This window comes from Ranitomeya imitator, chromosome 2 (genome assembly GCF_032444005.1).
Source record: "Ranitomeya imitator isolate aRanImi1 chromosome 2, aRanImi1.pri, whole genome shotgun sequence".
Lineage (NCBI taxonomy): Eukaryota > Metazoa > Chordata > Amphibia > Anura > Dendrobatidae > Ranitomeya > Ranitomeya imitator.
In genome coordinates, this window is record NC_091283.1 from 364,401,410 (window position 1) to 364,426,559 (window position 25,150).

Consider the following 25,150-nt stretch of genomic DNA (forward strand, 5'->3'; position numbering starts at 1 on the left):
CAGAGCACTATATGGGGCACAGCTATGGGGAAATATGAACGGTGCAGAGCACTATATGGCAGAGCTATGGGGCAATATGAACGGTGCAGAGCACTATGTGGCAGAGCTATGTGGCAATATGAACGGTGCAGAGCACTATATGGCAGAGCTATGGGGCAATATGAACGGTGCAGAGCACTATATGGCAGAGCTATGGGGCAATATGAACGGTGCAGAGCACTATGTGGCAGAGCTATGGGGAAATATGAACGGTGCAGAGCACTATATGGCAGAGCTATGGGGAAATATGAACGGTGCAGAGCACTATATGGCAGAGCTATGGGGCAATATGAACGGTGCAGAGCACTATGTGGCAGAGCTATGGGGCAATATGAACGGTGCAGAGCACTATATGGCAGAGCTATGGGGCAATATGAACGGTGCAGAGCACTATGTGGCAGAGCTATGGGGAAATATGAACGGTGCAGAGCACTATATGGCAGAGCTATGGGGAAATATGAACGGTGCAGAGCACTATGTGGCAGAGCTATGGGGCAATATGAACGGTGCAGAGCACTATGTGGCAGAGCTATGGGGCAATATGAACGGTGCAGAGCACTATTTGGCAGAGCTATGGGGCAATATGAACGGTGCAGAGCACTATATGGCAGAGCTATGGGGAAATATGAACGGTGCAGAGCACTATGTGGCAGAGCTATGGGGAAATATGAACGGTGCAGAGCACTATATGGCACAGCTATGGGGAAATATGAACGGTGCAGAGCACTATATGGCAGAGCTATGGGGAAATATGAACGGTGCAGAGCACTATGTGGCAGAGCTATGGGGAAATATGAACGGTGCAGAGCACTATATGGCACAGCTATGGGGAAATATGAACGGTGCAGAGCACTATATGGCAGAGCTATGGGGCAATATGAACGGTGCAGAGCACTATATGGCACAGCTATGGGGCAATAATGAACATGCAGAGCACTATATGGCACAGCTATGGGGCAAGAATGATCTATTTTTATTTTTGAAATTCACCGGTAAATGCTGCATTTCCACCCTAGGCTTATACTCGAGTCAATAAGTTTTCCCAGTTTTTTGTGGCAAAATTAGGGGGGGTCGGCTTATACTCGGGTCGGCTTATACTCAAGTATATACGGTACTTACTAATACTTGGGATCATTTGATCCATTGCACCAGCACCTCACATTTCTGACCGAGTGCACGCCATCTCTATCTCCCATACTGTATAATGGCTCCACATGATGCTCCATACTGTATATTGGCCACACAGTGCTCCATATTGTATAATGGCCACACAGTGCTCCACACTGTATAATGGCGACACATGATGCGCCATACTGTATAATGGCCACATTATGCTCCATACTGTATAATAGCCCCACATGATGCTTCGCACTGTATAATGGCCACACATGATGCTGCGTACTGTATAATGGCCACACATGATGCTCCTTACTGTATAATGACCCCACATGATGCTCCATACTGTATAATGGCGACACATGATGCGCCATACTGTATAATGGCCACACAGTGCCCCATACTGTAATAATGGCCACATTATGCTCCATACTGTATAATGGCCCCACATGATGCTGCGTACAGTATACTTGCCCCACGTGATGGTCCATACAGTATAACGGCCCCACACGATGCTCCATAAAGTATAATGGCCCCACACAATGCTGGGTACAGTATAATGGCCACACATGGTTACCCCACCCCCATCATTGCCGTCTCCATCACTACACACACACACACCTTTCACTGCGCACCATCGCAGCAGCCAGCAGCTTCCACTCTCACGGTGCTGAATGGTGTCATCCAGCTGCGCCACTGACTGCTCACTTCGCTGCAGCTGTGATACGCCACTGATAAAGACCTCTCCGTGTCTCCTGTGCCAGTCAGTGTCACAGCGAGGAGCAATATCTGCTCCGATCCGACACAGCCAGCGTCCGCTCCGTACACATGCGACTCCGCTCCATACACCTCGTACACACACGACTCCGCTCCATACACCTTGAACATGCGGCTCCACTCCGTAAACCTTGTACACGCACGACTCCGCTCTGTACACCTCATACACACACGGCTCCTCCCCATACACCTCATACACACACGGCTCCTCCCCGTACACCTCGTACACACACGGCTCTGCTCTGTATACACACGGCTCCGCTCAGTACACCTCGTACACACATGCTCCGCTCAGTACACCTCGTACACACACGCTCCGCTCCATACACCTCGTACACACACAGCTCCAATCCGTACACCTCGTACACACACGGCCCCTCTCCGTACACCTCGTACACACACGGCTCCGCTCCGTACACCTCGTACACACACGGCTCCGCTCCGTACACCTCGTACACACACGGCTCCGCTCCGTACACCTCGTACACACTCGGCTCCGCTCCATACACCTCGTACACACACGGCTCCGCTCCATACACATTGCACACGCTGTTCCACTCTGTATACCTTGTACATACACGGCTCCACTCCGTACACCTCATACACACACGGCTCCTCTCCATACATCTCGTACACACACGGCTCCACTCCGTACACACACGGCTCCACTCCATACACACAACTGCGCTCCATACACCTTGCAAATGCGGCTCCGCTCCATACACCTCGTACACACACTACTTCGATCCGTACACCTCGTACACACAAGGCTTCGCTGCGTACACCTCGTACACACGACTGCGCTCCATACTCCTTGCACATGCGGCTCTGCTCCGTACACCTCGTACACACGGCTCCGCTCCGTACACCTCATACACACACGACTGCGCTCCATACACCTTGCACATGCGGCTCCGCTCCGTACACCTTGTACACACACGGCTCCGCTCCGTACACCTCATACACACACGGCTCCGCTCCGTACACCTCATACACACACGGCTCCGCTCCATACACATTGCACATGCGGCTCCGCTCCGTACACCTCGTACACACACGGCTCCGCTCCGTACACCTCGTACACACACGGCTCCGCTCCGTACACCTCGTACACACACGGCTCCGCTCCGTACACCTCGTACACACACGGCTCCGCTCCGTACACCTCGTACACACACGGCTCCGCTCCGTACACCTCGTACACACACGGCTCCGCTCCGTACACCTCGTACACACACGGCTCCGCTCCGTACACCTCGTACACACACGGCTCCGCTCCGTACACCTCGTACACACACGGCTCCGCTCCATACACCTCGTACACACACGGCTCCGCTCCATACACATTGCACACGCTGTTCCACTCTATACCTTGTACATACACGGCTCCACTCCGTACACCTCATACACTCACGGCTCCTCTCCATACATCTCGTACACACACGGCACCACTCCGTACACACAAGGCTCCACTCCATACACACAACTGCGCTCCATACACCTTGCAAATGCGGCTCCGCTCCATACACCTCGTACACACACGGCTCCACTCCGTACACCTCGTACACACACGGCTTCGATCCGTACACCTCGTACACACAAGGCTTCGCTGCGTACACCTCGTACACACGACTGCGCTCCATACTCCTTGCACATGCGGCTCTGCTCCGTACACCTCGTACACACGGCTCCGCTCCGTACACCTCATACACACACGACTGCGCTCCATACACCTTGCACATGCGGCTCCGCTCCGTACACCTTGTACACACACGGCTCCGCTCCGTACACCTCATACACACACGGCTCCGCTCCTTACACCTCATACACACACGGCTCCGCTCCGTACACCTCATACACACACGGCTCCGCTCCATACACATTGCACACGCTGCTTCGATCCATACACCTCTTACACACACGGCTCTGCTACATCCACACTGTAAACACCTCCTGACCTCACACTTATGCTTACCCTTGTCCGGCCCCATGACAACCAGCAGAGTCCTGTACACGGAGGTCCTCCCGATCATGTGATCCCCTGACTCCTCCCATCCTGTCACCTCATCACACGTCCTGTGCGCACAGAGCAGCCAATATGTGGTGTGCTGCTCTGTGGGTGCAGGGACTCAGGGAGCTGACTGGGTGATATACACACCTCCCAACCAGTGCGGGACAACTAATGTCCCGCCTGGGATCGCGGGGCTGACTGTCAAAATCGGGACAGTCCCGCTGGATCCGGGATGGTTGGGAGGTATGCTGTAAGAGCTCATAGAAACGTCAGTTTATCTCATACGAGTTCTATCCTTGTTTTTCATATACCTACAGTGTGATAGTCTATGGAGCTGTTACATGTCCAGGTAGTTTTATTCATCGAGTCATCCACAGAAAATCAGAGACTTATCCAGCTTTGACCCAAGTCTAATTTCAATCTCACCAAAGCAAGTCTATGGGTCTGTGAAACAAAACAGACAGTACTAGGATCCATTTGGATATAAGAATTTTTAGAAACCTGCAGCAATTTATTTTTCATCCATGAAAAACTGATGAAACTTATAAAAACACTGATAAAAGACAAAAAAAAAAAAATCACTGATGTCTGAATGAACCTTAACTGGCACTTTTTAGCAAGAAAAAAAATCTTGCTAACAAATAAGTGCATCTTAAGCTGTGTGCACACAGTGCGTTTTGCGGCGTTTTTTTCTACTCAGAAATGGGCCAAAAATGCTATGGAATCCTTTTGCCAGCTAATTCAATGAGAATCCTGAACTGCTGTGCACATTATGAGTAATTTTTCTTGGAGTATTTACAGTGTGTTTTTTCTGCAGCATGTCAATTCTTTGTGCAGATTTTTTCACCCACTGAATTCAATTGAGTCAGTCAAATCCGCAGCAAAAACGCAAGTATATAAATATTTGCGGATTTGCTGAGTTTTTGTTTGCATTTTTATGGGATTCCTATGGTGTTTCACACAGATGACAGCATGGGAAACAGCGGTGCGGCGGTAACGCTACCACTGGTAAGATCGCTACTGTCGTCAGAACGCCGAGGGATCACAATGTCAGAAGTCAGTGTGACCCCGCATAGATACTGTGACCCGCGATAAAAAACTTACCTCATATAAGCAGGCGATGGCTGATGAGAGACTACTACTCCCATCAGGCTACGTCTACTGTCACTAATAACAGTGAAAGCAGGAGACGCTGATGGGAGAAGCAGTCTCTTGTCAGCCGGAGCCTGTGTGCAAACTTAAAAAAAAATTAAAAATGTAAAATAATTAAATACACATTCAAATAAGAATAGGAAACAATATACTTACCTTAATGCCCAATCCCCGATGACCTTGTCTCCTGTAAACAATCAAAAATTAAAAAACACCATATATAGGGTTAAACGAATTTGCTTGGGTCCCTGCTTACTCGGCAAGCTATAGCGCTCACCGAATAAGCTGCAGAGGGAAGCCGGCTTCCTGAATTGCAGCGGCTGATCAGCTGTTCGGCAGGAGGCACGACACATGCATGGAGAGCCTAACAAACAGGACCCACAAATAACATCAGCTGAAATACTGGACTCTGAAAACTAGTGATGTGGCTGTTTCAAGGTGCACAAAAAGGAGGCACTTGAAGAAAAATAGGCTACATGGTCAAGTCGCCAGAAGAAAGCCATTACTGCGCAAATGACACAAAGTATCTCATCTACAATACGCAAAACAACACAGAGACAAGCCTCAAAACTTCTGAAACAAGGTAACTTGGAGTGATGAGACCAAAATTGAACTTTTTTGGCCACAACAATAAACATTACATTTGGAGAGAGGTCAACAAGGCCTATGATGAAAGGTACACCATTCCTGCTGTAAAGCACGGAGGTGGAGTGCTGATGTTTTGGGGATGTGTGAGCTACAAAGGCACATGAAACTTGGTCAAAGTTGAAGGAAAGATTAATGCAGCTCGATATGAGCAAATACTGGAGGCAAATTTGCAATCATCAAGCTGGAAGCTGCGCATGGGACATACTTGGATGTTCCAACATGACAACGATCCTAAACACAAGGCCAAGTCGACCTGTCATTAGCTACAGCAGCACGATGTGAAGATTCTGGAGTGGTCATCTTAGTATCCTGACTTCAATATCATTGAGCCACTCTGGGGAGATCTCAAGCGTATAGTTCATGCTAGACAGCCAAGGAACTTACAGGAACGGGAGACTTTTTGGCAAGAGTGGGCAGCTTTAATATCTGAGAAAATAAAGAACCTCATCCACAACTATCACAAAAGACTTCAAGCTGTCATTGATGTTAGAGGGGGAAATACACGGTATTAAGAAATTGAGTATGTGAACTTTTGATCAGGGTCATTTGAATGTTTTGGGTTGTCATTATGATTTAAAAGTAGAAAACATAGTAGTCTGATAATAAATGGCTTCACCCAACCACTAACCATGAGTGGAGAAAAAATTTTGGTGTTATCATTCATGTTCTCTGAAAAAAGGCCACAAAAGCAAAAATTCTTCCTGGGCATGTAAACTTTTGAGCACAACTGTGTAAGAAATTTTGAGATATTCTACTAGTGATGAGCGAGTGTACTAGTTGCTTGGGTTTTCCCGAGCACGCTCTGGTGGTCTCCGAGTATTTGTAAGTGCTCGGAGGTTTAGTTTTAGTTGACGCAGCTGCACGATTTACGGCTGCTAACCAGCCTGAGTACATGTGGGGGTTGCCTGGCTGCTAGGGAATTCCCACATGTATTCAAGCTGTCTGGCAGCCGCAAATCATGCAGCTGAGGTGACGAAAACTAAATTTCCGAGCACTTACAAATACTCAGAGATCAGCCGAGCGTGCTCGGGACAACCCGAGCAACGAGTACACTCACTCATCACTATCTACTACCACATCTATTAACTACTTTCCAGGAGGTCTTTAGAACAGGGCACTACCTAAATCTATGCAAGAAGCCATTATAGTAATCATACCTAAGCCAGGTATAGATCAACTCATTCCCGACTCCTAAAGACCCATATCCTTGTTGCCTATGAATATCAAAACTATAGCCAAAGTATGAGCCAATAGACTTAATAAAGTTTGTGACAACGGGGCATTTTATCATAATTAACCAGACGTCTACTTTCAGTAAGCCAAGATGCATAGACTTATCTATATCTTGAATTGATTTTATGTGTTTGTTCTATAGTTGGTCAAGAACATACACTGTTTTCACATGAGACTTAACCCCTTCCCGACCTTTGACGCATACGCTGCGTCATGGAAAGATCGCGTCCCTGCAGGCCGGGTGAAAGGGTTAACTCCCATTTCACCCGATCTGCAGGGACAGGGGGAGTGGTAGTTTAGCCCAGGGGGGGTGGCTTCACCCCCTCGTGGCTACGATCGCTCTGATTGGCTGTTGAAAGTGAAACTGCCAATCAGAGCGATTTGTAATATTTCACCTAAAAAACTGGTGAAATATTACAATCCAGCCATGGCCGATGCTGCAATATCATCGGCCATGGCTGGAAACACTTATGTGCACCCACCCCACCCCTCCGATCGCCCCCCCAGCCCCCCGATCTGTGGTCCGCTCCCCTCCGTCCTGTGCTCCGCTCCCCCGTCCTCCTGTCCGCTTCCCCGTGCACCAATCACACCCCCTGTGCTGCAATCAAACCCCCCCGCACTCCGATCCCCCCCCCGCACACAGCGACCCCCCCCCCGTGCTCCGATCCACCCCCCCCGCACAGCGATCCCTCACCCCGTGCTCCAATCCTTCCCCGTGCTCCAATCCTCCCTCCCGTGTTCCGATCCACCCCCCCCATGATCCGATCCACCCCCCCGTGCTCCGACGCCCCCCCCGTGCCCTGATCTCCCCCCCCTTATACTTACCTGGCCGCCCGAGGTCCGTCCGTCTTCTTTCCTGGGCGCCGCCATCTTCCAAAATGGCGGGCGCATGTGCAGTGCGCCCGCCGAATCTGCCGGCCGGCAGATTCGTTCCAGAGTGAATTTTGATCACTGAGATATATCCTATCTCAGTGATCAAAATAAAAAAAATAGTAAATGACCCCCCCCTTTGTCACCCCCATAGATAGGGACAATAAAAAAAATAAAGAATTTTTTTTTTTTTCACTAAGGTTGGGGTAAGAACTAGGGTTAGGGTTAGGGGTAGGGTTAGGGGTAGGGTTAGGGTTAGGGGTAGGGTTAGGGTTAGGGGTAGGGTTAGGGGTAGGGTTAGGGCTAGGGTTAGGGGTAGGGGTAGGGTTAGGGCTAGGGTTAGGGGTAGGGTTAGGGCTAGGGTTAGGGTTTCGGTATGTGCACACGTATTCTGGTCCTATGCGGATTTTTCCGCAGCGGATTTGAAAAATCCACAGTGCTAAACCGCTGCCGATTTATCGTGGATTTACCGCGGTTTTTCTGCGCATTTCACTGCGGTTTTACAACTGCGATTTTCTATTGGAGCAGTTCTAAAACCGCTGCGGAATCCGCAGAAAGAAGTGACATGCTGCGGAATGTAAACCGCTGCGTTTCCGTGCAGTTTTTCCGCAGCATGTGTACAGCGATTTTTGGTTCCCATAGGTTCACATTGAACTGTACACTCATGGGAAACTGCTGCGGATCCGCAGCGTTTTCCGCAGCGTGTGCACATACCTTTAGAATTAGGCTATGTGCACACGGTGCGGATTGGCCGCTGCGGATTCGCAGCAGTGTTCCATCGGGTTTACAGTACCATGTAAACATATGGAAAACCAAATCCGCTGTGCCCATGGTGCAGAAAATACCGCGCGGGAACGCTGCGTTGTATTTTCCGCAGCATGCCAATTCTTTGTGCGGATTCCGCAGCGTTTTACACCTGTTCCTCAATAGGAATCCACAGGTGAAATCCGCACAAAAAACACTGGAAATCCACGGTAAATCCACAGGTAAAACGCAGTGCCTTTTACCCGCGGATTTTTCAAAAATGATGCTGAAAAATCTCATACGAATCCGCAACGTTGGCACATAGCCTTAGAGTTGGGTTGGAATTAGGGTTGTGGTTAGGGTTAGGGGTGTGTTGGGGTTAGGGTTGTGGTTAGGGGTGTGTTGGGGTTAGGGTTGTGATTAGGGTTACGGCTACAGTTGGGATAAGGGTTAGGGGTGTGTTGGAGGTAGAATTGAGGGGTTTCCACTGTTTAGGCACTTCAGGGGGTCTCCAAACGCAACATGGCGCCACCATTGATTCCAGCCAATCTTGTATTCAAAAATTCAAATGGTGCTCCCTCACTTCCGAACCCCGACGTGTGCCCAAACAGTGGTTTACCCCCACATATGGGGTACCAGCATACTCAGGACAAACTGCGCAACAATTACTGGGGTCCAATTTCTCCTGTTACCCTTGAGAAAATAAAAAATTGCTTGCTAAAACATCATTTTTGAGGAAAGAAAAATGATTTTTTATTTTCACGGCTCTGCGTTGTAAACGTCTGTGAAGCACTTGGGGGTTCAAAGTGCTCACCACATATCTAGATAAGTTCCTTGGGGGGTCTAGTTTCCAAAATGGGCTCACTTGTGGGGGGTTTCTACTGTTTAGGCACACCAGGGGCTCTGCAAACGCAACGTGACGCCCGCAGACCATTCCATCAAAGCCTGCATTTCAAAAGTCACTACTTCCCTTCTGAGCCCCCACGTGTGCCCAAACAGTGGTTTACCCCCACACATGGGGCATCAGCGTACTCAGGAGAAACTGGACAACAACTTTTGCGGTCCAATTTCTCCTGTAACCCTTGGGAAAATAAAAAATTCTGGGCTAAAAAATTATTTTTGAGGAAAGAAAACGTATTTATTATTTTCACTGCTCTGTGTTATGAACTTCTGTGAAGCACTTGGGGGTTCAAAGTGCTCACCTCACATCTAGATAAGTTCCTTTCGGGGTCTAGTTTCCAAAATGGGGTCACTTGTGGGGGGTTTCTACTGTTTAGCCACATCAGGGGCTATGCAAACGCAACGTGACGCCCGCAGAGCATTCCATCAAAGTCTGCATTTCAAAACGTCACTACTTCACTTCCGAGCCCCAGCATGTGCCTAAACAGTGGTTTACCCCCACATATGGGGTATCAGCGTACTCAGGAGAAACTGGACAACAACTTTTGGGGTCAAATTTCTCCTGTTACCCTTGGGAAAATAAAAAATTGCGGGCTAAAATTCATTTTTGAGAAAATAATTTTTTTTTTTTATTTTCATGGCTCTGCGTTATAAACTTCTGTGAAGCACTTGAGGGTTCAAAGTGCTCACCACACATCTAGATTAGTTCCTTTGGGGGTCTAGTTTCCAAAATGGGGTAATTTGTGGGGGATCTCCAATGTTTAGGCACACAGTGGCTCTCCAAACGCGACATGGTGTCCGCTAATGATTGGAGATAATTTTCCATTTAAAAAGCCAAATGGCGTGCCTTCCCTTCTGAGCCCTGCCGTGCGCCCAAACAGTGGTTTACCCCCACATATGGGGTATCTGCATACTCAGGACAAACTGGACAACAACATTTGTGGTCCAATTTCTCCTATTACCATTGGCAAAATAGGAAATTCCAGGCTAAAAAATCATTTTTGAGAAAAGAAAAATTATTTTTTATTTTCATGGCTCTGCATTATAAACTTCTGTGAAGCACCTGGGGGTTTAAAGTGCTCAGTATGCATCTAGATAAGTTCCTTGGGGGGTCTAGTTTCCAAAATGGGGTCACTTGTGGGGGAGCTCCATTGCATAGGCACACAGGGGCTCTCCAAATGCGACATGGTGTCCGCTAACAATTGGAGCTAATTTTCCATTCAAAAAGTTAAAAGGCGCGCCTTCCCTTCCGAGCCCTGCCGTGTGCCCAAACAGTGGTTTACCCCCACATATGAGGTATCGGCGTACTCGGGAGAAATTGCTCAACAAATTTTAGGATCCATTTTATCCTATTGCCCATGTGAAAATGAAAAAATTGAGGCGAAAATAAATTTTTTGTGAAAAAAAAGTACTTTTTCATTTTTACGGATCAATTTGTGAAGCACCTGAGGGTTTAAAGTGCTCACTAGGCATCTAGATAAGTTCCTTGGGGGGTCCAGTTTCCAAAATGGGGTCACTTGTGGGGGAGCTCCAATGTTTAAGCACACAGGGTCTCTCCAAACGCGACATGGTGTCCGCTATCGATGGAGATAATTTTTCATTCAAAAAGTCAAATGGCGCTCCTTCCCTTCCGAGCCTTACCATGTGCCCAAACAGTGGTTTACCCCCACATGTGAAGTATCGGTGTACTCAGGATAAATTGCCAAACAAATTTTAGGATCCATTTTATCCTGTTGTCCATGTGAAAATGAAAAAATTGAGGCTAAAAGAATTTTTTTGTGAAAAAAAAGTACTTTTTCATTTTTACGGATCAATTTGTGAAGCACCTGGGGGTTTAAAGGGCTCACTATGCATCTAGATAAGTTCCTTGGGGCGTCTAGTTTCCAAAATGGGGTCACTTGTGGGGGAGCTCCAATTTTTAGGCACACGGGGGCTCTCCAAATGTGACATGGTGTCCGCTAAAGAGTGCAGCCAATTTTTCATTCAAAAAGTCAAATGGCGCTCCTTCCCTTCCAAGCCCTGCCGTGCGCCCAAACAGTGGTTTACCCCCACATATGAGGTATCAGCGTACTCAGGACAAATTGGACAACAACGTACGTGGTTCAGTTTCTCCTTTTACCATTGGGAAAATAAAAAAATTGTTGCTGAAAAATCATTTTTGTGACTAAAAAGTTAAATGTTCATTTTTTCCTTCCATGTTGCTTCTGCTGCTGTGAAGCACCTGAAGGGTTAATAAACTTCTTGAATGTGGTTTTGTGCACCTTGAGGGGTGCAGTTTTTAGAATGGTGTCACTTTTGGGTATTTTCAGCCATATAGACCCCTCAAACTGACTTCAAATGTGAGGTGGTCCCTAAAAAAAATGGTTTTGTAAATTTCGTTGTAAAAATGAGAAATCGCTGGTCAAATTTTAACCCTTATAACTTCCTAGCAAAAAAAAATTTTGTTTCCAAAATTGTGCTGATGTAAAGTAGACGTGTGGGAAATGTTATTTATTAACTATTTTGTGTCACATAACTCTCTGGTTTAACAGAATAAAAATTCAAAATGTGAAAATTGCGAAATTTTCAAAATTTTCGCCAAATTTCCGTTTTTATCACAAATAAACACAGAATTTATTGACCTAAATTTACCACTAACATGAAGCCCAATATGTCACGAAAAAACAATCTCAGAACCGCTAGGATCCATTGAAGCGTTCCTGAGTTATTACCTCATGAAGGGACACTGGTCAGAATTGCAAAAAACGGCAAGGTCTTTAAGGTCAAAATAGACTGGGTCATGAAGGGGTTAAACATTGATTTTTGATAATTTTGAATGGCTACTTTTTTCCTCTTATATCAGCTCCTACAACTTGTTGTCTGCTATCTTTCCAAGACAGTGATGCAGGGTCAATGAACAGTGGATGTTTGCTTAATATGTTGAATGACCATTGTGCGTGTCATCTGGCTTGTCGACTTGCAAAACAGAGTGGTAAAAACGATGCAAATTGATTAAATAGTCAAGCAATGCGAGTTAACCTCATCACATCTTCATCTTGAACTCTGGATGCTGGCTTGAAGGACAGCAGCCTCTAATAATACACATCCAGACAGGCAAGGGATCCTCAGATCCAAAGAACTAGAGACTCTTTACCAAACCACAGCCAGAAACACTCTACTGAATAGCTGCCAGATCATGGCTCCATCACGAGGGACACAGATTTGACATTCTACAGGATGCCAGCTTAGGGAAACACGGCCTGGCTGAAAGAAATACAGATCTGGCCATTGACCATCAATGAACCATGGATACATTTCGGGTAGTCAGGATTTGGATCCACCGGTCACTTGAGCCCAATGGATTTGTCTGGGAAAGTGAGGAATGGGGCCCACCAGTCACCTGGCTGCATGGAGATGTTCGGAGAAGCCTGGTTGTAACCCTCTGAGTAGTATTACACACACTGTGAAAGAGCAGGCATTCAGTGGGATGATCACTGGTCCATGCGGTTTCAGCAAGCGGACTAGAGCACCTGCGGACCCCAGTTTCTCCACAAGGTGATTTCCAAGGTAATACATACTGACAAGTCGGGCTTTATGCCTACCAGATCTATAGCAATAGATATTCGTAGACTAGATCGTAATCTCGAATCCCAATAGACTACGTAGAGGAGACACGTACCAGCGGCTGGGAATCAGCATTATTGGTCATGCTGATCCCCGATGCCCCTGCTGGAGGCAGCTCTCACCATTGTCACCTGCTCATGCGGAGATCAGCGTTGAGAGTTGAATACAGCCCCTGCTGTCCACATTGAGATTTCTCACAGTTAACTGTGATGATTTCACTCATGTCAGCGCAGTTCATGGAACCTGCTCTTGCTGAAGCGAGTCATTCTCCCCAGCTCTTCAGCAAGAGCGGTCGCCTCAGGCCACCGCTCATGCTGATGAGCAAATGTAGCACAGATGGATTACGGCAAGGGACACTATGGATTCTTTCAGCTTGGGACAGGTGAAAGACATTGTTGTTTTCTATATTTTTTTACTGGTGACATTGGCTTCAGGAGATTAGGTGTTAAGGTGAGTATAATGTACTTTTTATTTTATGCTTAATTTTACAGTTGATATAGACAGTGGGGGCTGAATGCAACTCTAAACATTGTCCCCTGCTCACGCTGATGGTAGGCGACAATGATGAGAGCTGTCTTCAGCACCTGGCGTCTGAGAACAGAGCGAACTATACCGGCTTTTCTCAGGCACCAATAAGCGTGATACTGATGTGGCACACAGTTGCCATATGTATGAAACATACGAACACATGAACATCTCCGGTACAGGTTGTTCCAGTACCGGAAATAACAGGAAATGTGAAGGAGGCCTTAGAGTGGGACTGAGGAAGATGGGGGATTGTATCTTCCTATTGTTTGTTTTATATGTTAAAAATTTTAAATATTCTGAATAAAAAACATGATTAAAAAAATGTTCTGAAAATATAATAAAACAGGAAGCACACGTTTTGAATGCAGTCTGGCATTCTTTTTTTGTGGCTTTAAAAAGGAATGCCGACTGCGTTCAAAACGCGCTGCCTTTGTGCTTCCTGTTTTCTTATATCATGTTTCTGTAACAAATTTGTATGTACTGGATGCAGTTGGACTAATATTTTTTACTACAAGCTGGAACCTCATCACCTTTTTCTACATTTATCTCCATTTCGTCAGCATTCCACAAACTTTTCTATATTATTATCATAAAACAAGCTGATGGATTTTCTCCCCTTTGTATTTGAAGCAGTTCCATGACCCCAGTCAATACCCAGGTAGTTAAAATCTCCCATAATCACCACTGTACCATCCTGTGGAGCCCGAACCATCTGAATATGCAGCCAACAATCCAACACCTCAGTGATGTTGGGGGGCTATAGATAACACCAAAAATTACCTTCTCAGCATCTAATTCCCTATGTAATTCCACCTACAAGGTTTCACCCTCGTCCCAATCTCCTCCCGTATTGAATCTTTCGGTCTCCCTTCCATATCACCTTGAATGTGATATAGAAGGGTTAATAGTTTGCCTTTAAGTGCCTTTTGCCTTTAATTGTTAGAATTACTAGAATCTGTTGACGCAGTAGTCTGATGGTCTCCTCTTCAAGGAGACTATACTTCTTATCATGTATGTTCTCAATAGTCAGCAACAACATGTTCTGGGTGCGTGGTAAATAAAGTATGACCCTGGGTGATGGTGGGGGCTACATGACTTACATTGAGATGCATTTGTTGTAAATGGTATAAAACTTTGCCTTGTTTTTTGATATATCAGATAAAAGTGACTTGCTCACAGAATATGTGTGAGGTGTCCTTTGTCTCCAAGCGCGCTTGTAAAATGACGGGTGTAACCTCCTGGTTTGGCCTCACTGGTGATCTGGGATCTGGCATATCTGACATTGGGTCAGAACACAAACAGCTATGACCGTTTTGGCGTCCGAACGGGGCCTGTGGTAACCAGCCTATTCGGAATCCGTATGTGGGAGCTTCCTGTGAGATTGGACATGCAAAACACCAGCTGCAGCAAGGTGAGAAATTTTATTCTTACACTGTTTTGCACTTGCAATCTCTTTAGGATCTCTCCATACCTCTGGGTAAAAGGCTGCGAACATGGTTTAAAAGAATCTACATCACCAGTGAGTTTTGTGTTTTGACTGTTTATGTCTGTATGAGAGTTGAATAATAGAGTAATAAGATAATTGTCATCTGTAATATTTTTCAATATACTAATTGGTTCTGTATTTGTGCAAGTGTGAAGTACAGAGCTGGGATAGACCTCATATGCAGTCTCGCTGACTGCGCCTGTGCGGCTGCCCTGCTTGTGGATCCCAACCCCGCAGTGTGAATAAATCATAAGACACTGCGAGGCTGGGATTCACAAGCAGGGCGGCCGCACAGGCGCAGTCAAAGAGACTGCATATGAGGTCAGACGGGCAGCGCTCACTGCGCCTGCCCCAGGCAGGACAAAAGAGCGCAGGCGCCGGATGATTTGAAAACAGCGCTGAGGAGGCGGCGCCCAGCGCTGAGAAGACATTTGAGTGATGGCTGTGAGGCGTCTGCAGCGGGGGGGGGGAAAGGCCTGTATCCAGGACTGAAGACAGGTATTTTGGAGACATTACAAAACGCATTATTTCTGCATTTACAGCACCAATAACTAAAAGAGCCACCTTGTCAGAAAGCAGCATTACTGCTGCACAAGGTGGCTCTTTTAATTTCAAACGCCTGGGGGGGGATTGACAGGTTCCCATTAATTTGCCAGTTTAGTAGTTTCCTTACACAAGATGGTATAGTTACCGTGTATTTCTAGGTTGTCTTCATATAATATATAGTTTTTTAGTCATTCATTATATTGGCTCAAACCATAGTCACTGTTTTATTTGTCTTTTCCACTTCTTATACCTTATCGCAAGCAACTAGCATTGGTATTTGGTATTTTTCAAATCCCTTCTTTTTATATTTGGAACTGTTAGTTATGAATTTATATATGGCTGCTACTTTCTTACAATAAGCTTGTGCTTTGCTGTGGCCTATGGCATTGTGCTCCCCCATTTTATTACTCAGCACCTTTCGTAATTATATATATTTTAATATATATAATTTTCTTTTGGTAACATATTTTGTGAATCAAATTTAGTTCTTAAGGGGTACTCTACCCAATCAAATACGGGTATAAATATTTGGACATTAATGTGTGACTTATATAAACACTTGTGTAATATTGCAGAAATGGTGTATATGGCAAGAGTAGTGAAAGTAACACCTGACACCAGAATGTCTGAGGACAGGGAAAAGAGTCAGGTACCAGACAACGTTTGGGCAAGGGGAAAATCTGATGTGGGTCAGCTGCCCATTCCCCCTGTCATGATAAATTAAGAGAAGGAACCACTCCTCTTTGGTTAACGCAATACCCTTTTGAGCCTAGTCAAATCAATGGCCCTGAGCAAGGATATTAAAGAGTATGTTAAGCCAGGGGTTCTAGTGCAGAAATCTTCCCCCTGTAACACCCCTTTGTATCCCATTAAGAAGAAAAAGGACCCAAGGGATCCCCTGACACTTACAGAATAGTCATGACTTACGGGCTATTAATGATGTTACAGTGAGTGTGACCTCAATTGTCCCTAATACACACACCGTACGGTCACAGATCCCAGCTATATCAAAATGTTTCACAATCACTTATTTGGCAAATGCATTCTTCACCTCATCCACAGATTGTACTATTACAGTACGTGGATGACCTCCTGCTCTGCAGCCTGGACCAGATGTCCTTGCTGTGGTTTTTGGCAGAAAAGGTTGCAAAGTCTCACGTGACAAACTACAGTATTGCAAACAAAACGTGACATTTTTAGGCCGCGATATTTCTAAAGGTATAAGACTCCTGATTAACAGAAAAAAGCAGGCAGTGCTGACACAACAGCATAGAGGGAAACAGAGACCGATAGCTTACTACTCAGCACAATTAGACCCAGTGATTAGAGGGTCTCCTACGTGTGTCCGTGCTGTAAGAGCTGCTGTATTACTACTAGGCATATGAGCTCACACTGACTTTTTATTTTTGACAATTTGTTCCCCACGTGACATTAATGCCATACTCGTACAAGTTCAACCAAAACACCTGTCTATGGCTAGACAGATCAGACTTGAATATGCTATAATACTAATTCCTGAATACGTTACCCTCAAAAGATATAATGTTCTGAATCCAGCCACTCATCTGCCTGTGGATTCAGAAAAGGGGGAATTAGTGACAACGTTGGCAGAAGAGAAAAAAAAAAAACGAGTACTCTGGTACGTACGCACGAACATGACTGCATAGGAACTGATGAGTCAGGAGACAGTGGGTTTTACATATGTTCATGGAAAAAAAAAACCTGTTCCTAATGCATATTTTGAGGGGGTTTTTTTGTAGATGGCTCCAGATACCACCAGGATGGGTGGTTGTACACTGGATATGCAGTAGTATCCTCACATGAGGTAATCCGAGCTGAACCACTCACTCCTCACATGTCGGTGCAAGAGGCAGAGCTGAAGGCACTCACTGAGGCGTGTAGAGCTGCTGCAGGAAAAGTTGCTAACCGTTACACAGATTCGAATTGTGCATGAGGAATATCCCATGATTATTGCCTTATCTGGAGAAGCAGAACGTTTCTAACATCAGCCGGTAAGCCCATTAAAAATGCAGAGCTGGTCAAACAATTAGTGGAGGCATTGATGTTACTAGTCCAGGTTGGCATTGTCAAGGTAAAAGCACACACGAACAGTGACTCTGTGGAGGTGGAGGGCAACAGAAGGGCGGACGAGGCTGCTAAAGTAGCAGCAAGGCGGCCTAGGGAGCAATGGACGGTGGCGGGGAGTCAGCGTATTCCAGCCACACTGAGCCAAGATGTCCTGAAATCCCTCCAGCTGTCCAAACAGAGAAGGAACACTGTGGAAGAATGGGAGTGGAGCTGGACTCAGAAGGAGTATGGGAGAATAAGGATAAATTGTATATACCATGGTCCCTGTTCCTAATTATGGCGCAAGCAACAAATGGCCCCACTCACACCTCAAAATGTCACGTGTCCATGGTAGATGCCTTCTGGATCGCTCCTGGCTTCAGTTACGCAGCCGCAAAGCTCGTACAGTCATGCCTCATCTGTACACAGCACAACCCAGGTAAAACAGTAAAAGTCCCTAAGAAAGCGACACCCAGGCCTCTCTACCTGTTTCAGAGAGTGCAGACTGGCTAAATACAGCTACCCAAGGTAGGAGTGTGTGAAAAATATCCTAGTATGTGTAGATCTCTTCTCTGGTTGGCTGGAAGCCTATCATGTAAAATGTACAAATGCTAAAGCGACTGCAGACAATTTGATAAAAAAGCTGATCTGCAGGTATGGTGTCCTAGAAACCACAGAAAGTGAAAGAGGTACACACTTCACGGGAATAGAGCAAGCATTTCATACACCATATAGACCACAAAGCAGTGGGAAAGTGGAAAGACTAAACGAAACACTTAAACTGAAAAATTCAAAGGCCATGGCAGACACAGGAAAGAGCGGGGTAGTGTTTGCCTCTTGTACTCTTTTCAGTCAGACACACTCCAAATAGAAAGACAGACTTATCTCCTTTTGAAGTCCTGTTTGGTAGTTTGCCAAAGACTGGTCTGTACTTCCCACAGGTGCTACAAATGCAACACGGTGCTATGACAGCCCATGTCCAGGCCTTGCAGAAAAGACTTAATGTGGTGCATAAACATGTGTTTTCATCCATTCCAGTGCAGACGTACATCAGCTGAATCCAGGTGATTGGTGGTCATACACAGACACGTGAGAAGGAGCCTGGACCCACGGTTTGACAGCCCATTTTAAAGTCCAGCTGAGAGGATTTACCCTCATTTATGTTTTTTGGGCTAAAATCATTTTTGCTATTGGGTCTATTGCACGTTTTTACTTTTGTAGGCTCTTTGTTTCCTGCACATTCAACTTCAATGTTGTCTGTAGTGATGGGCAGTCCGGCTCTTTTTGGTGATCCGGCTCTTTCGGCTCTGCTCACCATAAAGAGCCGGCTCTTTTGGCTCGCGAACCGGCTCTTTTTCAAAATAAAAATCCGTTTTCCATAGTCCATGCTCCAGGTGTTTGCCTGTACAGTGAGGGCCTCATTATAAACCTGTAGAAGTATCTAGTGAAGCAGTACAGACTGTTTTTTAGCATTGCTATTTCCTCAGATTGTTAGCTCTTGTGAACAGGGCCCTGCTACTCGGTTGTAGTCTTATGTATTACTTTCTAAGGGCTTGTTTTCACATGCGAGGAACATGTCCGTGTCTCGCATGTGGAAACGAAGCTCTGGTGCCAGCACTCCGGAGCGGAGCGTGCGGCTGCATGTGTTGCTATGCGGCCGCACGCTCCGCTCCGGAGTGCCAGCACCAGAGCTTCGTTTCCACATGCGAGACACGGACGTGTTTCTCGCATGTGTGATCCCAGCCTAATATGTGGCATTTTTTTGTACATGTCCATTCTGATTTAGTAAGTGCTGTGATGTGCTGGCGCTGTATGAGACTATAATTCATAAAAATAAAGGCATGTTACCAGCACTGGTGAAAGTGAAAAAAATAAAAATTAGGCTCCATGCCTGCGCAGTATGACATCCACATACAGATTGGACGCAGTCATCCTGATTTGGGGGGCGTCTACATTGACAATCATGTTTATTGGATTCGCTGCCACGTACCAGGATGTCTGCAGATTTTTTAACACCCAAAATTCGCAACAAGCTGCGTTTTGGGAGCACATGACAAATCCTGATGCATCCTGATCCTGATGCAATTGCAGGTCCATGCGTCCCTATGTCAAGTGTAGAGATGCAATCTGGACCACGTATAATATTGCCCAGCCACATAGTATATTGCCCAGCCACATAGTATATTGCCCAGTCACGTAGTATATTGCCCAGCCACATAGTATATTGCCCAGCCACATAGTATATTGCCCAGCCACATAGTATATTGCCCAGCCACATAGTATATTGCCCAGTCACGTAGTATATTGCCCAGCCACATAGTATATTGCCCAGTCACATAGTATATTGCCCAGCCACATAGTATATTGCCCAGCCACATAGTATATTGCCCAGTCACGTAGTATATTGCCCAGCCACATAGTATATTGCCCAGTCACGTAGTATATTGCCCAGCCACATAGTATATTGCCCAGTCACGTAGTATATTGCACAAGCCACGTAGTATATTGTCCAGCCACGTAGTATATTGCCCAGTGACATAGTATATTGCCCAGCCACGTAGTATATTGCCCAGTCACGTAGTATATTGCCCAGCCACATAGTATATTGCCCAGCCACATAGTATATTGCCCAGCCACATAGTATATTGCCCAGCCACATAGTATATTGCCCAGTCACGTAGTATATTGCACAAGCCACGAAGTATATTGTCCAGCCACGTAGTATATTGCCCAGTGACATAGTATATTGCCCAGCCACGTAGTATATTGCCCAGTCATGTAGTATATTGCCCAGCCACGTAGTATATTGCCCAGTGACGTAGTATATTGCCCAGTCACATAGTATATTGCCCAGTCACGTAGTATATTGCCCAGCCACGTAGTATATTGCCCAGTCACGTAGTATATTGCCCAGCCACGTAGTATATTGCACAGCCACGTAGTATATTGCCCAGTCACGTAGTATATTGCCCAGCCACATAGTATATTGCCCAGCCACATAGTATATTGCCCAGCCACATAGTATATTGCCCAGCCACATAGTATATTGCCCAGCCACATAGTATATTGCCCAGCCACATAGTATATTGCCCAGCCACATAGTATATTGCCCAGCCACATAGTATATTGCCCAGCCACATAGTATATTGCCCAGCCACATAGTATATTGCCCAGCCACATAGTATATTGCCCAGCCACATAGTATATTGCCCAGTCACGTAGTATATTGCACAGCCCGCGTAGTCTATTGCCCAGCCCGCGTAGTATATTGCCCAGCCCGCGTAGTAATTGCCCAGCGCATGTAGTATATTGCCCAGCCACGTAGTATATTGCCCAGTGACATAGTATATTGCCCAGTTACGTAGTATATTGCCCACTTACGTAGTATATTGCCTAGTGACGTAGTATATTGCCCAGTCACGTAGTATATTGCCCAGTTACATAGTATATTGCCCAGCCACGTAGTATATTGCCAAGTGACGCAGTATACAGCACAGAGCCACGTAGTATATTGCACAGCGACGTAGTATACAGCACAGAGCCACATAGTATATTGCACAGCGATGTAGTATACAGCAGAGAGCCACGTAGTATATTGGCCAGTCACGTAGTATATTGCACAGCCCACGTGGTATATTGCCCAGTGACATAGTATACAGCACAGAGCCACATTGTATATTGCACAGCGACGTAGTATACAGCACAGAGCCACGTAGTATATTGCCCAGTCACGTAGTATATTGCCCAGCCAGGTTTGTTACAGGTTAAAAAATAAAAAATAAACATATACTCACCTTTCCGAGGGCCCCTTGTAGTCCACGGCAGCTTCCGGTCCCAGGGCTGGTATGAGCGCAGGACCTGTGATGACGTCGCGGTCACATGACCGTGACATCATGGCAGGTCCTTCTCCCATACCATCTTTGCCACCGGAACCTGCAACGGAAGATGGCGGCCAGCACGAGCGACTACGGAGGGTGAGTATAGCAGGTTTTTTTAAAATTATTTTTAACATTACATTTTTTACTATTGATGCCGCATAGGCAGCGTCAATAGTAAAAAGTTGGTCACACAGGGTTAATAGTGGCGGTAACGGAGTGCGTTACCCGCGGCATAACGTGGTCCGTTACCACCGGCATTAACCCTGTGTTAGCAGGGAATATGTGGGCGACAGGCACTGACTGCGGGGAGTAAGGAGCGGCCATTTTTTTCCGGACTGTGCCCGTCGCTGATTGGTCGCGGCAGCCATGACAGTCAGCTGGCGAGACCAATCAGCGAATGAATAACCGTGACAGAAAGAAAGAAGGACAGACGGAAGTGACCCTTAGACAATTATAAAGTATATATCAGTATATAATGCCATGGATGAGGCCAGTAAAGTATATCTTTATGTGGGACTAAGGTAGCTCAAATCCTGACTCCAGCACTGACTGAAGGATGGTGGAACACTAATCCTTGCAGTCTGGGGGCACTTAAGGGTTAACAGTCCACAGATCCCTCTCTCCTCACTGCTCCTCCCACCAGTCACAGTCACTTCACTACCCTGAATCTGATAGGCTGCAGGCACCAGCAGCCAAGAAAGAAAAAAAAAAAAAAAGACTCGGCTCACTCACACTGCAGAGCCGACTCCTTTCCTTCACAGCAGGGAGTCGGCTCTTTGTGTCAGCTCGTTCACCAACGACACATCACTAGTTGTCTGTGGCCATAAATCAGTGGAGAGGAGCTCAGAGAAAGGCTGCCGTCACACTAGCAGTATTTGGTCAGTATTTTACATCAGTATTTGTAAGCCAAAACCAGGAGTGGGACAAATAGAGGAAAGGTATAATAGAAACATATGCACCACTTCTGCATTTATCACCCACTCCTGGATTTGGCTTACAAATACTGATGTAAAATACTGATAGCGTGACAGCAGTCAAAGAGATAAGACTGACAGAAGGGGCTCAGTTACCAGTCGGCCATTTTCTCTCATTAGTGCAGCTTTCCTCACACACTGAGCAGCACTTCTGTCCATACAATGGGGGGGAGCACACGGCAAGAGCACTCCAGTCTCAGAGTGTGAGAAAGGGGCAGCAGAAAACACCGACGGTCTCTGTGCTCAAAGAGTTAAAATCACCCCCCTGCCCAGTAATTGGGAATCTCCAGCACCTACCTCCACCTGCAGAGCCGCACACCACATATATGGCTGTTCTGTGCGCACAGGACCTGTGATGAGGTCACAGGAGGGGAGGAGTCAGGGGTCACATGATCAGGGGCCTCAGTGTATGCAGGACTCTGCTGTGCTCTGTGCTGGTTGTCATGGTGCTGGATGGGGGGAAGATTATGTGTGAGGTTAGGAGGGGTTTACAGGGTGGATGTAGCAGAGCCGTGTGTGTACAAGGTGTACGGAGTGGAGCCGTGTGTGTGCGAGGTGTATGGAGCAGAGCCGTGTGTGTACGAGGTGTACGGAGTGGAGCCGTGTGTGTGCGAGGTGTATGGAGCAGAGCCACGTGTGTACGGGGTGTGGGGAGCAGAGCTGTGTGTGTATGAGGTATACGGAGAGGAGCCGTGTGTGTACGAGGTGTACGGAGCAGAGCTGTGTGTGTATGAGGTATACGGAGAGCAGCCGTGTGTGTACGAGGTGTACGGAGTGGAGCCGTGTGTGTGCGAGGTGTATGGAGCAGAGCCACGTGTGTACGGGGTGTGGGGAGCAGAGCTGTGTGTGTATGAGGTATACGGAGAGGAGCCGTGTGTGTACGAGGTGTACGGAGCAGAGCTGTGTGTGTATGAGGTATACGGAGAGCAGCCGTGTGTGTACGAGGTGTACGGAGTGGAGCCGTGTGTGTGCGAGGTGTATGGAGCAGAGCCACGTGTGTACGGGGTGTGGGGAGCAGAGCTGTGTGTGTATGAGGTATACGGAGAGGAGCCGTGTGTGTACGAGGTGTACGGAGCAGAGCCGTGTGTGTATGAGGTATACGGAGAGGAGCCGTGTGTGTACGAGGTGTACGGAGCAGAGCCGTGTGTGTATGAGGTATACGGAGAGCAGCCGTGTGTGTACGAGGTGTACGGAGTGGAGCCGTGTGTGTGCGAGGTGTATGGCGCAGAGCCACGTGTGTACGGGGTGTGGGGAGCAGAGCTGTGTGTGTATGAGGTATATGGAGAGGAGCCGTGTGTGTACGAGGTGTATGGAGCGGAGCCGTGTGTGTATGGGGTGTACACAGGGCCGCCATCAGGGCATTACAGCCATGACTGGCGTATGGGGCCCGGTGGGCAGAGGGGCCCCCCCTACAGGCGCTGCGGCACGCTATTGACGTGCGGGCCCGGGCCCGCACGTCAATAGTTTACAGCCGCCGCCAGCCAGTCGGAGGCTGGCAGCTGACTTGAGCGGCTGCAGTGCGCACTTCGCTGGCGTCTGACGTCATTGTCAGCCGTCGGCGAGTGGGTCCTTCACCTGCTTGGAGGGAGTGAGCTTCGCCCGCCGCAGGAGCACGGCCAGGTAAGAACTCGTGTTTTTTTTTTTTGAGAGTGGCATGTCCATGGGGCCCCGGGGCAGAATGCTGGACACGCTGGGGCAGAGATGCTGAACACAGGGGCAGAATGCTGGACAGGGGCAGAGATACTGGACACAGAGGCAGAATGCTGGACAGGGGCAGTATGCTGGACACGGGGGCAGTATGCTGGACACGGGGGCAGTATGCTGGACACGGGGGCAGAATGCTGGACACGGGGGCAGAATGCTGGACACGGGGGCAGAATGCTGGACACGGGGGCAGAATGCTGGACACGGGGGCAGAATGCTGGACACGGGGGCAGTATGCTGGACACATGGGCAGTATGCTGGACACATGGGCAGTATGCTGGACACATGGGCAGTATGCTGGACACATGGGCAGTATGCTGGACACAGGGGCAGTATGCTGGACACAGGGGCAGAATGCTGGACACGGGCAGAATGCTGGACACGGGCAGAATGCTGGACACGGGCAGAATGCTGGACACAGGGGCAGAATGCTGGACACGGGCAGAATGCTGGACACAGGGGCAGAATGCTGGACACGGGCAGTATGCTGTACACAGGGGCAGAATGCTGGACACTGGGGCAGAATGCTGGACACTGGGGCAGAATGCTGGACACGGGCAGAATTGTGGACACGGGCAGAATGCTGGACATCGGGGCAGAATGCTGGACAATGGGGCAGAATGCTGGACATTGGGGCAGAATGCCAGACACGGGGCAGAATGGAGATACGGGGTATGATTGGAGACACGGGGCAGGATGAAAGACATGGGGGCATGACTGGAGACGGATGGGGCAGGATTGGACACAGATGGGGCAGAATGGAGACACAGGGGGCATGATTGGAGACAAGTGGCAGGATTGCAGACATGGCATGATTGGAGACACAGGGCAGGATGAAAGACATGGGGCATGATTGGAGATACTGGGGGCAGAA

General features: G+C 47.4%; 1 pseudogene; it reads right to left on the reverse strand.

The window, feature by feature from the left end:
• Nucleotides 1–25,150, reverse strand: part of LOC138666582 (uncharacterized) — a 175,758-nt pseudogene that overhangs the window by 78,823 nt on the left and 71,785 nt on the right.